Source organism: Vulpes lagopus, chromosome 1, assembly GCF_018345385.1.
Source record: "Vulpes lagopus strain Blue_001 chromosome 1, ASM1834538v1, whole genome shotgun sequence".
Classification (NCBI taxonomy): domain Eukaryota; kingdom Metazoa; phylum Chordata; class Mammalia; order Carnivora; family Canidae; genus Vulpes; species Vulpes lagopus.
Window position 1 is genome coordinate 158,007,156 of NC_054824.1, and position 12,819 is coordinate 158,019,974.

A 12,819-nucleotide genomic window follows, 5' to 3' on the forward strand; every position below is an offset into this window, starting at 1 on the left:
CTTTATTTATTTCTCTCTCCTCTCTCTTTCATATGAGGACACAGTAAGAAGATGGCCATCTACAAGCCAAGAAGAGAACTCTTATCAGAAACCAAATCAGGTGGAAACTTGCTCTTGATTTTCTAGCCTCTGGAACTATAAGAAATACATTTCTGTAGTTTAGGCCATCTAGCCTATGACATTTTATCATGGTAGCCCAAGCTAATACAGATTTTGGTAGCAAGAAGTGGGATTCTGCTATAACAAAATCCATCCCACAGCTCCAGAAATCTTAACTCATTCCAGGGTCTGAAGTCTGAAGTCCAAAGTCTCATCTAAATATCATCTAAGTCAGGTATGGCTTACATAAAACTATGCATCTCAAAAGGGTAAATTTCACTGTATATAAATGATGCCTCAAAAAACAAGACTTTAAGTGAGGAAGAATAGGAGCTTAAAACAACCATTTTATTTTCTCACCATTTTATGTCAGCAATTTGGACTAGAATCAGATGGGCAGTTATTTTGCTGTTACTATGCACAGAATCAGAAACAAATAAAATGTTGTTGTTTTAGAAGAATGATTTGGGCGTTATTTTTTTATACAGCAATAGATAATTGATATGGCACAGGAGATTGAATCAGGAGCTCCTGTATTTGTATGAGGCAACAAAATACAAGCTGGCCATAAAGGAGGCCAGTCACCCTTCAGGTGATTAGCATAAACTGTCCCATCTAGGGAGGAGGTGTATACCATATCTAAATGATGCCCATACCATCTGATCAGAGCATCCATTTGGGGAAGTATTTAGTGCAAAGTGCAGAGAATTGTGGCTCAAGCTCAAATTGCTATCTAAAGGGAGGCTGAGCTACTTTCATCTAATTGCCCTGACATGTCTCAGGATCTGGTGTTTTTTGTTGTTGTTGTTGTTGTTGTTTTTAACTTTTTAAAAAAAGATTTATTTATTTGAGAGAGAGCACACATACTCATGAACAGATGGGAAGGGCAGAGGAAGAGGGAGAAAATCTCAAGCAGACTCCTGCTGTGTGTAGAGCCTGACCTTGGGCTCCATCTCACGATGCTGAGATTGGGACCCTGAGCTGAAACCAAGGTTGGATGCTTACCCAACTGTGCCATCCAGACACCCCTCAGGGCCTGGTTCTTGACTATTATCTGTCCAGGTTGGCATCTTCTGAGCTCTATATGGTACGACTAGTCCCTCATAACTCAATTCTTACAGATTAAATCTTCAATATCCCTTAGACCAATGAGAGACCCCCAAGGCTGGCTTTCTCTTGGCCATTTCTACGTGTCTCCAGGGGCTACAGAAAATATTAGGCTCACCTTCTTTACCACTCTCAGACCATAGAAAACTCTGAGGCAACCCATCCCCTTTTGCTCTAGATGTGCCAGACAGCTTCTCTGGTGCAATGCTGGGTAGGGGTAATCTCTCTGAGGTTTGCCATCTTTTGGATTCTAACCTGAAAAGAAGTCCCAGATCTCCTTGTTCTTAGAACCTGAAAACCCCACAGGGTTCAGCCTATAGGGAGCGTGGTGGCAAGAGTAGAGTGCAAGAACTGCTTTCAGGGACTCACTAGCATCTAACCCTCTTGCTCTGCCTTAGAAGAGCCTCTTGTCTTCCAGCCAGGGGAATTTTTATTTTACGTGGGCAGGAAAAAATTGGCTCAAATTGATCAAATATTCTTCCAAATCTTTTTTGTCTGAAGCCTGAAGCTCAGCCTTTTAAACTCAAAAGCCAAGAATTTGTCTCTTTTGTTCTCTGGTTCTGCTGTGACAACCCTCCCTTGAGGCAAGCAATGACTCATGGTCTAGCTGCCCGGATGGGGGAGGGTCAAGGGTAACAGGAAATCACAGGGAAAAACACATTTGTTAATACATCAAAATATGATCCTGCAACACTAGGATTTCTATTCTCTTTCTTATTCTCTGTTAAGTGGAGACAAACCCATCCTTCTCATTTCTTACAAAACCTCCTGCATTAGATAGGGTTCTTTGGGATGTGAGTAATAGAAATCAACTCATTCTTGCCCACCCTCTCTCTGAAAATGAAATGCAGGTGTTCAGAGGGGGTGGGGAGGACTGGAGGCAGAGACAGAAATGTAACCACATCTTTTACCAAGGCACCAAAGACCTGAATTCCCACCAGAACCATGCTTTCTCTGATTTCTGCTCTTCTCTGCATGTTGGTTTTGTTCACTGTACACTTGGCCCCTCTGTAGATAGGGTCTAAATTTCAACTCCTGCTGCTATGGTGTGACAGAAATGTCTCGCTCTGCTACCTGAATGCCAGTGAAAGGGCTACTGGTCAGGTCATTGTAGTCCATGATCAAGCAGCTGTACTTGAGGGAATGCTCATAGGAAAGGACAGAATCCCATTTTACAAAGAGGCTGCAGACTGTGCACCACCATGGAGGAGAGGAAAATTCTTGAAAACGTGGAGGCTGAGCAGCAGTTCTACTGTTTCCTGTGTGGAGGTGGTTTCACCCTTATCAACCTATGTTGGCAGCTGACCTGCGTCCTGCTTCTTGTATAGCTATTTACAGACATGTAGCGCTTAGTGTACTGCTTCTTGTATAGCTATTTATGGATATGTCTCTCTCTCTTCTAAGAGACCACCAGCAACTTGTGGGCAAGAACTTAATTTTGCCTACCCACAAAGGCAAACAGTGCCCTGTGCCTCATAGGCACTCCAAAGTATCCATTGAAGGATCATATGAGTCAATGAATGGGAATGAAGGAAAGTTAATTGAATCCTCCTCCAAATCAATGGATTCTATAAAGGGAAAATAATAAGGCATTTCTATAGTAGTTATAATTTTGAAAATGAATCCAGATAATTTCTATTATGGGCTACAATTTTCTTTAGGCAGGGAAAGAGTTAAGCAGTTTTGCACCGTGTTCATGGACTTCTGACATGATATAAAACACTACAATTTTGGCTTTTCCATTTTAGCTGACATAGTTTAAGTTGATGAATATTTTGATTTGTGCCAGTCTCAGGCAGTTTTAAATGCTATCCCTGCAGGAGTCAAGAAGTCCAGTCATAATCATAACAATATGCTTGTCAGTCAAAAGCACCGGAAGATTGTTTAGGTGCAAAGAAAGCATTTTCCCCTGAAAGGAAACAGGGCAATTGAAATCACCTACTTTTCAAGGCATTGAAGTCAAAACTGTTACCAGCTTCATGGTGTGAAAATTCAGGTCTCGGCACCCCCTTGGTCGGACTCCAGTATGTCCTGGGGCTCTCCAGCCAAAAAACAAGTTACAGTCCAAAGTTCAGCAGAAATTAGACTAAAGAGAAAGCACAACGATCAAGCTTGATTTCCCCATCATTATTTGCAGGTCACCATTTCAGCAGGGAATGTATAATGAGTTCCCTTCCATCCCTGCAGTCAACGCACCTTGGAATAGATTTGCAGAGCCAACTAAATCAGAGAATTCATGCAATTACACAAGGTCTCAGCAGAAGAAAGTGATTTTTCCCCCTGAACAGACCGAGCAAATAATACTTGATAGAATTGACCTAAAGGTTATACCATAGGAACTGTTTGCATTATAGCAGGCAAAATTAAAACATTCACATAAAATTGGGTTCATTAGGAAAAAGGAAAAAGCCAGAAACCAGTGTGGGAGAAAGAAAGAAGAAATGAACAGCCCGGAGAAATGGATTTCAAAATTGGAGGCAGCCCAGAATTATTCAAACCTTTGGGTATGTTGATGTCAGGACCTTCTTTTTTCAGTGTTAGTGTGACCTTAGTAATTGCAGCTGCTCAACAAATTTGCTCAGCAACACTGCCTCACTAGAGGAAAATTAAAAAACAAATCTGTTACACCCCTTCTAATTTTTTTTTGCGTTAATAGCAGTTTTTACATGGAAATGAACTGGTTAAATAAAAAGCTACTATAATAGAAAGAACACCTTTCACCCCCAAAGAATTCCATATACCCCATGCTGATATCAAAAGAATCTCCTCATGGGAAAGAGCAATGTGGAAAGCAGAGGGAACAAAAATGTGGTGTTCAGAGTCCACTGGGAGCTTCAGACAAATATGAAACAATGACTTCATGTAGTAGATAAATTTCTCACATTCTTCAACCAGTTTTATTGGCTAAATACTCATGTATCCAGTTGTATGCACACGAAGCCAGCCCAAAGAAGAATCTGAGTGGGTATTTAAAAATACATCCAGGGTGGAAATGTAATCACACGCTAGCCTTTTTATCTAGCAATTTACCAATGTTTCTATTAGTTGGTCATTCTTGAAGTCACCTAAAAACATGTCCATGCTTATCCTCTCTTTCACTGACAAAGAATGATAACTTTGAAAAAGTAAAACAATTTTCAGCAATCACAGAGCAGGAGGGCATATATTGCCACTGTATCTAAGTCCAACTTCCACATTCTCCATTGTCTTAAGATACAGTACTAACTCTGGCACACCACAGTGTGTCCCAGCCCTCTCTCTGGCTCTCTCTCCCGGTTCTGTCCTGTAAGAATCTTGATCTTGCTTTTCATTGAAACCATTTTCACTCACTGTCCCTAATTGGGTCATGCACCCATGTGCCTCTGAGCCTTCATGTGCTGTTTCTTTTTCTTCCTTGTCTGAGCCCTGTCTTTCCATCCTTCAGACTAGGTGCCTCCAGGAGACTTTCATGGGCAGCTCTAGTATTTGCCAGGTTGCTCTCATCTGGATTTCTCTCAGTTGGTACTTAGGCTAGCCTACTTGCCCTGTGAGATCTCTCATGATTTCAGTAGTCTCTGAAGAGCATGGAGCATAATAAAAGTGGAGAAGCTTTGGAATCAGATAGACTTGGTTGGAGATTGAGATTCTATCCCTCACAAACTGTCGTAATTCAACCTCTCTGAAGTTTCATTTTCTCATGTATAAGCTGGAAATAATAATAGCCAGCTTACAGAGTTCTTGGTAACATCGAATAAAGTCATGTATACAAAACACTTAGCCCCTTATTCTACAAAGTAAGTCAAAGTCTTGTCTCTTGTTCCCTGCCTTATCTTTGGCATCTAAAAGAGTTCCTAACACAGAGTGGGTACTCAGTTAATGCTTGTTAAATGCTGAATTAGTGAACATTCCATGCATAGTAAACATTGACTTTCTTCTATTTTGTTTTCTCCAAAAGCCTGTAATTTTTGGAGAATGGGGCTTATGCATATATTTTTTTATATACTCATATACTCACTGTGAGGAGCTTTGGTAAGTGTTTTCTCATAAGTTGTTGGCTGTATACTAGATAACTCAATAAGCCCCTGTTTACTTACTAGATAACTCTCAATGGCACATAAAGATCCACTTATCACAGTAATTAACCCATTTGTCTATGAACTTCAGTGGTACTCCCCACCCATGGATGTAGTAACAGACTAAATCATCATCATCATCATCATCATCATCATCATCATCATCATCTTAGGAAAAAAACAAGGGAGCTAGAAGAAGGCATCTGACAAATGTGTACATTTATTAACATTCTCCACCAGCCCAGAATGCTGAGATACATACCATCAAACTAAAAAATAAAGTCAAACTACCAATAACATAAGAATTGAAGAAGGAAGGGAGGATGTAAGAGCAAGAGAGTCGTGGGGGAGGGAGGAATGGAGGAAGAAAAGATAGAGGGGGAGAGAAAAAAAGAAAGAAGGGATGAAGCTGTGAGCATATTGCTGTTGCCTCAAGGCTGCATGCTTTATGTTTGTTCCCAGGCCTCTTGTGATCATTCTGGCTCAAGCTGCGAACAACCTCAGAGGAGTTCTAAAATCCCCAAAGGATAGTGGTATTTGAAGCCCAGAAATCTCATAACAGAGTCTCTTCTTGAGAGATCATGCGAAACCACCATACATTGGCCTCTTCTATCAGAATGAGAAACTAGGTCTGAGATCTTAAGAGATCCCTTCTTGATTATAACCCAGAGACTTCTCCATAATTTTTTAAATCTACTTGGGCTGTGATGTCATACACTAGAGAGACAGTTTGGAGCGGTCAGGACAGACTTTCCCTTGGCATAATGGAAACCACATGCATCATTATGGATTTCTAATGCTCCATTGAGTTGGGTACATGTTGCTTTGAAGAGAAAGAAGCCATTTCCAACCACATTTCTCCTGATTTATGCCTGAGTCCCAGAAGGTCCAGACAGGTTGGAAATGATTTGGTAACTGGAGAAGTGACGGGGTGAGAAAGTATACTTTGTAAAAGACTACGAACTTGACTCTCACTTTAAATCCTTGCCTTGGGCAATGTGTGCACTTCAGAGCTTACATCATGTTCATAGTTTACATCAGATTGAGGGTGAAAGACTGTATAGCTCAACGAATTAGGACTGGATTGCTTTGGTAAAAAACATTTTCTAAGTTGGCCAAACATAAATCAGTCCTACAAGGCACCTGTAATTACAAGCAGGTCTACAGCCCTTCACCACTATCCACCCACTCTTATTTTTCTTCTATTCACATATTTTCCTAGCCAGAAAAGTAGGAAGCTTTGCGGATTAAACATAACCAAACAAAACATGTTGCAATCAGCCCCCCCAAAGAGAATAGAAGAGTCCAGAATGACACAAATCCAGAGCACCAGACATAAGTGACTACATGAGTCTTAGCAAGGAAACTGAGTCCAGACAGAACCTGATGGTGGATCCTAGAGACGTTTTCATCAGGCAGCAGATAACGAAATCCTAGATCTCCACACACTGTCTCAGAGCTGGCGTCAACCGTCACCTGGCAGCCAGCATGGCTCCACTCTTCTGCCCAGGGGCGAATGGTCTCTGTGACCGCGTGCATGTGGCCTCATCTTTCGCCTTCTCTTACTCTGCGATCTTCCATTTGAGGAGAGTCTGGTCACCTATCTTTTTAGGTGACGCTTGTTTATCCGTGCAAACCTTCCATTTGAGGAGAGTCTGGTCACCTATCTTTTTAGGTGACTCTTGTTTATCTGTGCAAAATCTTTATGGTTGTTTTCTTATTAAACCTAAGGTTTTGCCCTTCGTACATTTCTTCATGCTTGTGTTATTCTTTATTTCTATATCATGAAAAGTTGTCTTACATTTGAGTCACTGTTGTATTTCCATTAGCAAATGCCTTTCTTCAAGTCCCATCAGAGACAGAATAATGACACAGAAAAAAAACAACAGAATCATTTTCCCTTTTGCAAATCTTGTAAACTAGTCAAGTAGGCTTGAAACTTTTTGCCCACCAGATCCAGCAGTCTTGGGAAAAAACTGTATATGCTGCTGTTTCTAGTCTTTTATTTATTTTTAAAACTTGATTTAAATTAGCTCTTATCATATCCTCTGCCATTTGTAAACATTTTTATGAGTAAATATTCTTAATTTTAGTAGTTATCACTCATCACAGGTGATTCACTGTTTCAGTTGACATATGCTCTTTTAACATTCCATATCAACTATTGCTCTACTTAGTTCTGCTATCTAATGGAAAACAATTATTCTATTTGTAAGCATCATGTGACTAAGGTACTGCTAATTGCTTGATATTTCTTGGATTCTCCTGGGTCTCACCTCCAGTCAGGAAAAAGATTATGGCTTCATCTTCAGGGAGTTAATTTAGTTTGTTAATTTAGATATTTTATATAGAGCATCAAAGATTTGCCAGCTACTTTAATAAATAAATGACAGGCTTCAACTTGTTAAACTCTTGAATAGAAATATTCCACAAGTATCTGTTTGTTTAAAATGATTGCATTTCAAACCAAACTTACATGAACAGGGTATTCAAATGCTGCATCTAGCAACATGATGGTTTTTTATTGTTATGTTCACTCTAATAAGGATGATTAGCTACATATTAAAATGAAGAACAGAGGTTCAGAAAAATAACCTAGCCCAGATCATACAGTTCTGGTTAGGGGACTCAGGATTTAAACTCCTGTCTGTCTGATTCTAATGCTCTATTACCTCTTCAGTAGATTGTTATATGAATAAAATAACATTTTATAACTATATAGAACTTCAGAGTTCTGAAGTACCGATTTCCCTGGATACTCCTCACAACCAGGTAAGACTGGCAAAGCAATTACTATTACTATTACTTCTATTTTATAGCTGAAGTCAAGGATCAAGAGGTTAAGTAATTTATCAAAGACTCCATCTCCTAATTTCTAATACAGTGTTTTTTTCCAAGTATATCTACTGCCTCCTGAGACTTCCTCTTGGCACCACCTATGTCTCCTTCTCTGCAGTGTTTTTCAGCTCACAGTGGATGATGAAGATGAGGATAATCACGTTGATGAGGAAGAAGAAAATGCCGTATTTCAGACACACAAAAAATATGTTTATTTTTTCTGTAAAAATTATGTAATTGCTCCCACCATCGTATACATGTGGTCTCTTACTTGCCTGATTAACTGGAATATACTCTTTGGGATAAAAGAACAAAAAGGATAAATGTCAGTTCTCAAAATTATGTACTTTATATACCTTAGTGTACTGCCAAAGAGTAAAGCCTGTCTAGATTTTTCAGGAGATGGTTTCAAGAGATTTAATCTATATAGATTAAATGATCTCCTGTATAGATTTAATGATCTCCTTTCATAAATTTCATTCTTTGAACATGCCTTTCTTGAATATCTACTGTATGCCAAGTGCTGTGATACTAGAAATACATCAATGAAAATCAAACTAAATTTGATCCCTGGGTTGAATAAAAGAAGGTATAGTAACAGGTAAGGAAAGGATGTATGAGAAGAAAGACAGTAATGAACAGCAATAGACAATATGCATTTGTTATATTTGTGCATTTATAACAACAGCATACAGATTATTATCACAGTTGATAATATACTAGAATAAAGCAGTAGTAATAGATCTACTTACAATAAGATAGATTTTGAAACTTAAATCTTGAGTCATGTGTAATAAGTCTGACATTTTATTGTTTTTATTCATTACTTTTATTTTATTTATTTTTTATTTTATTTTATTTATTTATTTAACAGAGAGCGAGTAAAAGGGAGGGAGGGAGTGTGCCCAAGCAGGGGGAGTGGCAGGTGAAACGAGAGGGAGAAGCAGACTCCCCATGGAGTAGGGAGCCTGATATAGGGCTTGATCCCAGAACCTGAGATCATGACCCAAGCCAAAGGCAGACACTTAACTGATGAGCCACCCAGGCACCTCTCATTATTTTTATTTTAAAATTAAAGCAATAGTGATCTCTCTAACTACTCAAAGAAAGGGTTAGGAAAGAACAAAAATCATAAGATTCCAAAATAGGAATTTGATGAGTATACCTGGCATGGGCTTTTGAGCTATTTTGGCCAGGTTGTGGGAAATACATGTATGAGTACAGTTGTATCATACCAATCTTCTTACTGTGCAGATATTTACTGCTGTGGCCATCAGTTGTTCCTGGACTTACAAATTGTGACATAGATAATTTAAGATTTAAGGGAAGAAGTCATTTGTTCTGCTCTGATTCTTACTTAGCTGTCCTATCATTTGCTCTTCCCTGTAGTCACCTTTTTCTCAAGCTTAATAATTACTAATAATTTCTCAAGCATAGTTTGAGAGTATCTGGAAGTTGCCTTTCAATATGTAGAGAGGTTATACTAAGGAGCCCTACCTCTAGAACACATTATATTTTCAAGTGTCTAATATTCTATTTTACCTTCCTTAGAGCTATCATCTGAGAAGCATTTAGCTTTGAGTGTATAACTGGAAGGTCCTATTTAAGAAAGTTTGATTTTGGTGTTGCATGATCATTTCTAACAGAAATGGAACATTTCATGGGTTGATTACTAGGCTTAGGATGTAGGAAAACAGATAATAAAATCAAACAAGTTGTGATACATCCCATTAGTAAATGGTTCTCCTCATAATTGTCACACTGTGCCCTACAGAAATATGACAAAGGTATACAGCACATTGTTGTCACAGTGTGGCTAGCTCATGTAGAATGCCATTCATCGTTTTAACCCCACAACTGTATTATAAAAGTTGGATTTGGTCCAACTTGTATTGTGGAACCTTTACCCCTTCCCTCAATCATCTCCTTTCCCAAATTTCCAAATAGTTCTAAAACTTCTAAGAGGGGCTTCACAAGTTCTTCTGAATAAGTTATCTTAAACCACCATGTACCACCCACCATATTCAAACCATGTTTGAATTGAAGCTATATTAAGATAGAAATTTGAAGTGTTTTGCTTTTTCTGGCACTCACAATCAGGACTAAGTTTGAGGTCAAACCTGTATTCATAATTGGCAATTTTTTAAGGAGCAAGTAAGAAATAGAAGGCAGGTGAAGATATAAAACCCTAGAATGCTTAAATGTGCTGTAAAACTATTGTAGATGTCACTGGATTTTACCAAGTAATATCCTTTCTTCATTTTTTCTATCTACTGTGGCTTTTCAGTTAAAATTTTGTTTATAAAAGGAATTTGTTTATTACAGCTCTAAAAAAAAAATTTTCTATTGTTTTTCTTTCTATTCTTTATTCTTTCTATTTCTCATTAGTGATTCTTCCTATGAAGATTTTTCATGCCACTAGGGTTGGGCTAGTTCCTACTACTGGTCTTGCCACCCATTGGTTTCTTAGTCCTCAGTGGTTCCCACACTGTCCTGTAGAATTGCTGTTGTGAGGAAGTAGAGAGACCTCTTTTCCCCTTACCCTTAGAGCCATGTATTTGTGCCACCCTCTGCTACCAGGATATTCAAGGGGCTGTCTAATATTCCCAGATCCTCAGAGAATTCTTTCTTGCATGCCCTTTTTCTAAGATTCAGACAATAGTCCATGAGAGTTGTTGAAAAGACTAGTTTCTCAGACTTCATGCTGTGCTCCTGTCTTAGTTCTGCTTCCCTAGCAGGCAGATCTTGAGGTGAGTGTTTACCAAGTGGTGAGCCTTTGCTTGGGAATCAGAGAGAGAGATAGAAAGCAATACTGAACTGGCCACTGCTTTAGATACTCAATCCACAATGGTAAAGGGACAGTTGGTCGCACAGCAGGCATATCCAGTAGGAACTTCTGCAGATCGGCTGTATAAGAAATGATGCTCAGAGTAGTCCATGGGTATGAAGAAGAGGGAATTCATCCTGCTGGCTGATATCCTGTTTCCCTTTCTTGTTGGTTGAAGTTTGCCTCATGGGGTAGGGCTCCCCTGCTTCTAGTTGACACCATCTTAGGGGCTTCTGGTATGTTGAATATGTAATAAGTATCGTGCGTGCCATGTGCCTGTGGTACATGTTTTATCCAAGTCCGGAGGTTGTGGATAGAGACTGAAACTCTGGACCTATGAGAGACAGCTGAAGGGGAGGACTTAGCATTCACAAGGCAGCGGACCACTCACTCCAAAAGGTGAGCTAGCAGGTCCAGCTGAGTTGGTGGGCTGTAGCAAAGCAAGGCAAATAAAAGGTGAGGGTCTGGAAAATGAGAGGCTCTCAGGTGATCTTGATAGATGCTTTGAGTGTGTCAGTTCATGTCCAAGTCCCTCCTTCCCTCCTCTATCCTGTTCTTTCTCCAAAGTCTTGTGGGCATTCAAAGCCTCCCCTGGAACTCTAATTCAGTTCAAGATTTGGTGTACTTTGATGTATGTGCTACAGAAACATAGTCCATTAAATTTTGACAAAGTGTTAGGTATAAATCAGTTATGAGGCCATTGAGTATCTCTTTTTAGCAAAACTCAAGGCCTAAAATGAATAGTTTTAATTGAATAATATTTCTCAGAGACTTCTTACATACTTATTTTAAGATTGAAAAAGGGTATCTGATGTGTTAGAGAATCATCAAGACGGCATGATGAAAACTGCTAATATAAATAACCTAGAAAAGCTAAATTCCCATCCTTAAGACACCTCAGACTTCTTTAAAGAGAGGCAAAATGGATGCCTAAATGTAAATAAACTAAAATAAAAACCAATACACCCTGAGGGATGGGATTGTTTAGCTCATACAGTGGAATGAAAAGTGGTTTTTGTTTGTTTGGGTCTCTTTAGTTTGTTTTATTGATATGGTTTTAACTTCTCCATGGTTAGGGCTCAAGTAATTTTCTTCTATTCTGTTATAAATTGCTGGCGGGCTGGTAAAGATTCAGTTTCATTCTAATGTTTGAAGAAAATGATCTTCCTGTTCCATATTCAGAGATAAAAATATCTCCCAGCTAAAGAGATGGTCAATGCCAGGGCCAGGTCCCCTTTCAGGAATTTCCTTCCAGGACTTGGCACTTCAACTTCTGAAATAACAATTGTGTTTTTTTGTTGTTTGTTTTGTTTTGTTTTATTTTTTTGTTTGTTTGTTTTTGGTTTTTTTGTTTTTTTGCTTTTCTGAAATCAAAATATTTACCAACAGAGTTTGGTTCTATGACATGGCATGTCCTTCTTTGGCCTGCTAGTTAAATCAGACTAGCTGACGCTGAGCAAGGGAGAATCCATAAGGAAACCTCCGTCTGTGGGCAGAGGAAGGGAAGGGGAGAGTAAGCAAGAGTGAGGAGCAAACACTAACTATCTGACATGCACATTGGAATTTCAAAACAGGCCATAAGGCCTAGTATCCAAGCAGAAAGGAAATGTGTATCAAATGAAACACCCGCACTTTGATCTTTCTAGAATGTAATTCCTTTTGGCAAAAACTCTTTCTCCTCCATACCCATTACAGAAAGTAACTTGTCGTTGCCAATCAATAAGGATAAAACAATAACAATAATGTTAACACCTTCCAATGGGAAAACAGTGTTGGGAACAGTGTACTATCTGTTTTTGGCTTGGTTTCATATTTAAAATGGGATTTGGCAAAATAACTAAGGGCTTCTGTCTACCTTCCCTCTATCCCTTCCAAACCCTGTGCATCTTAATAAAC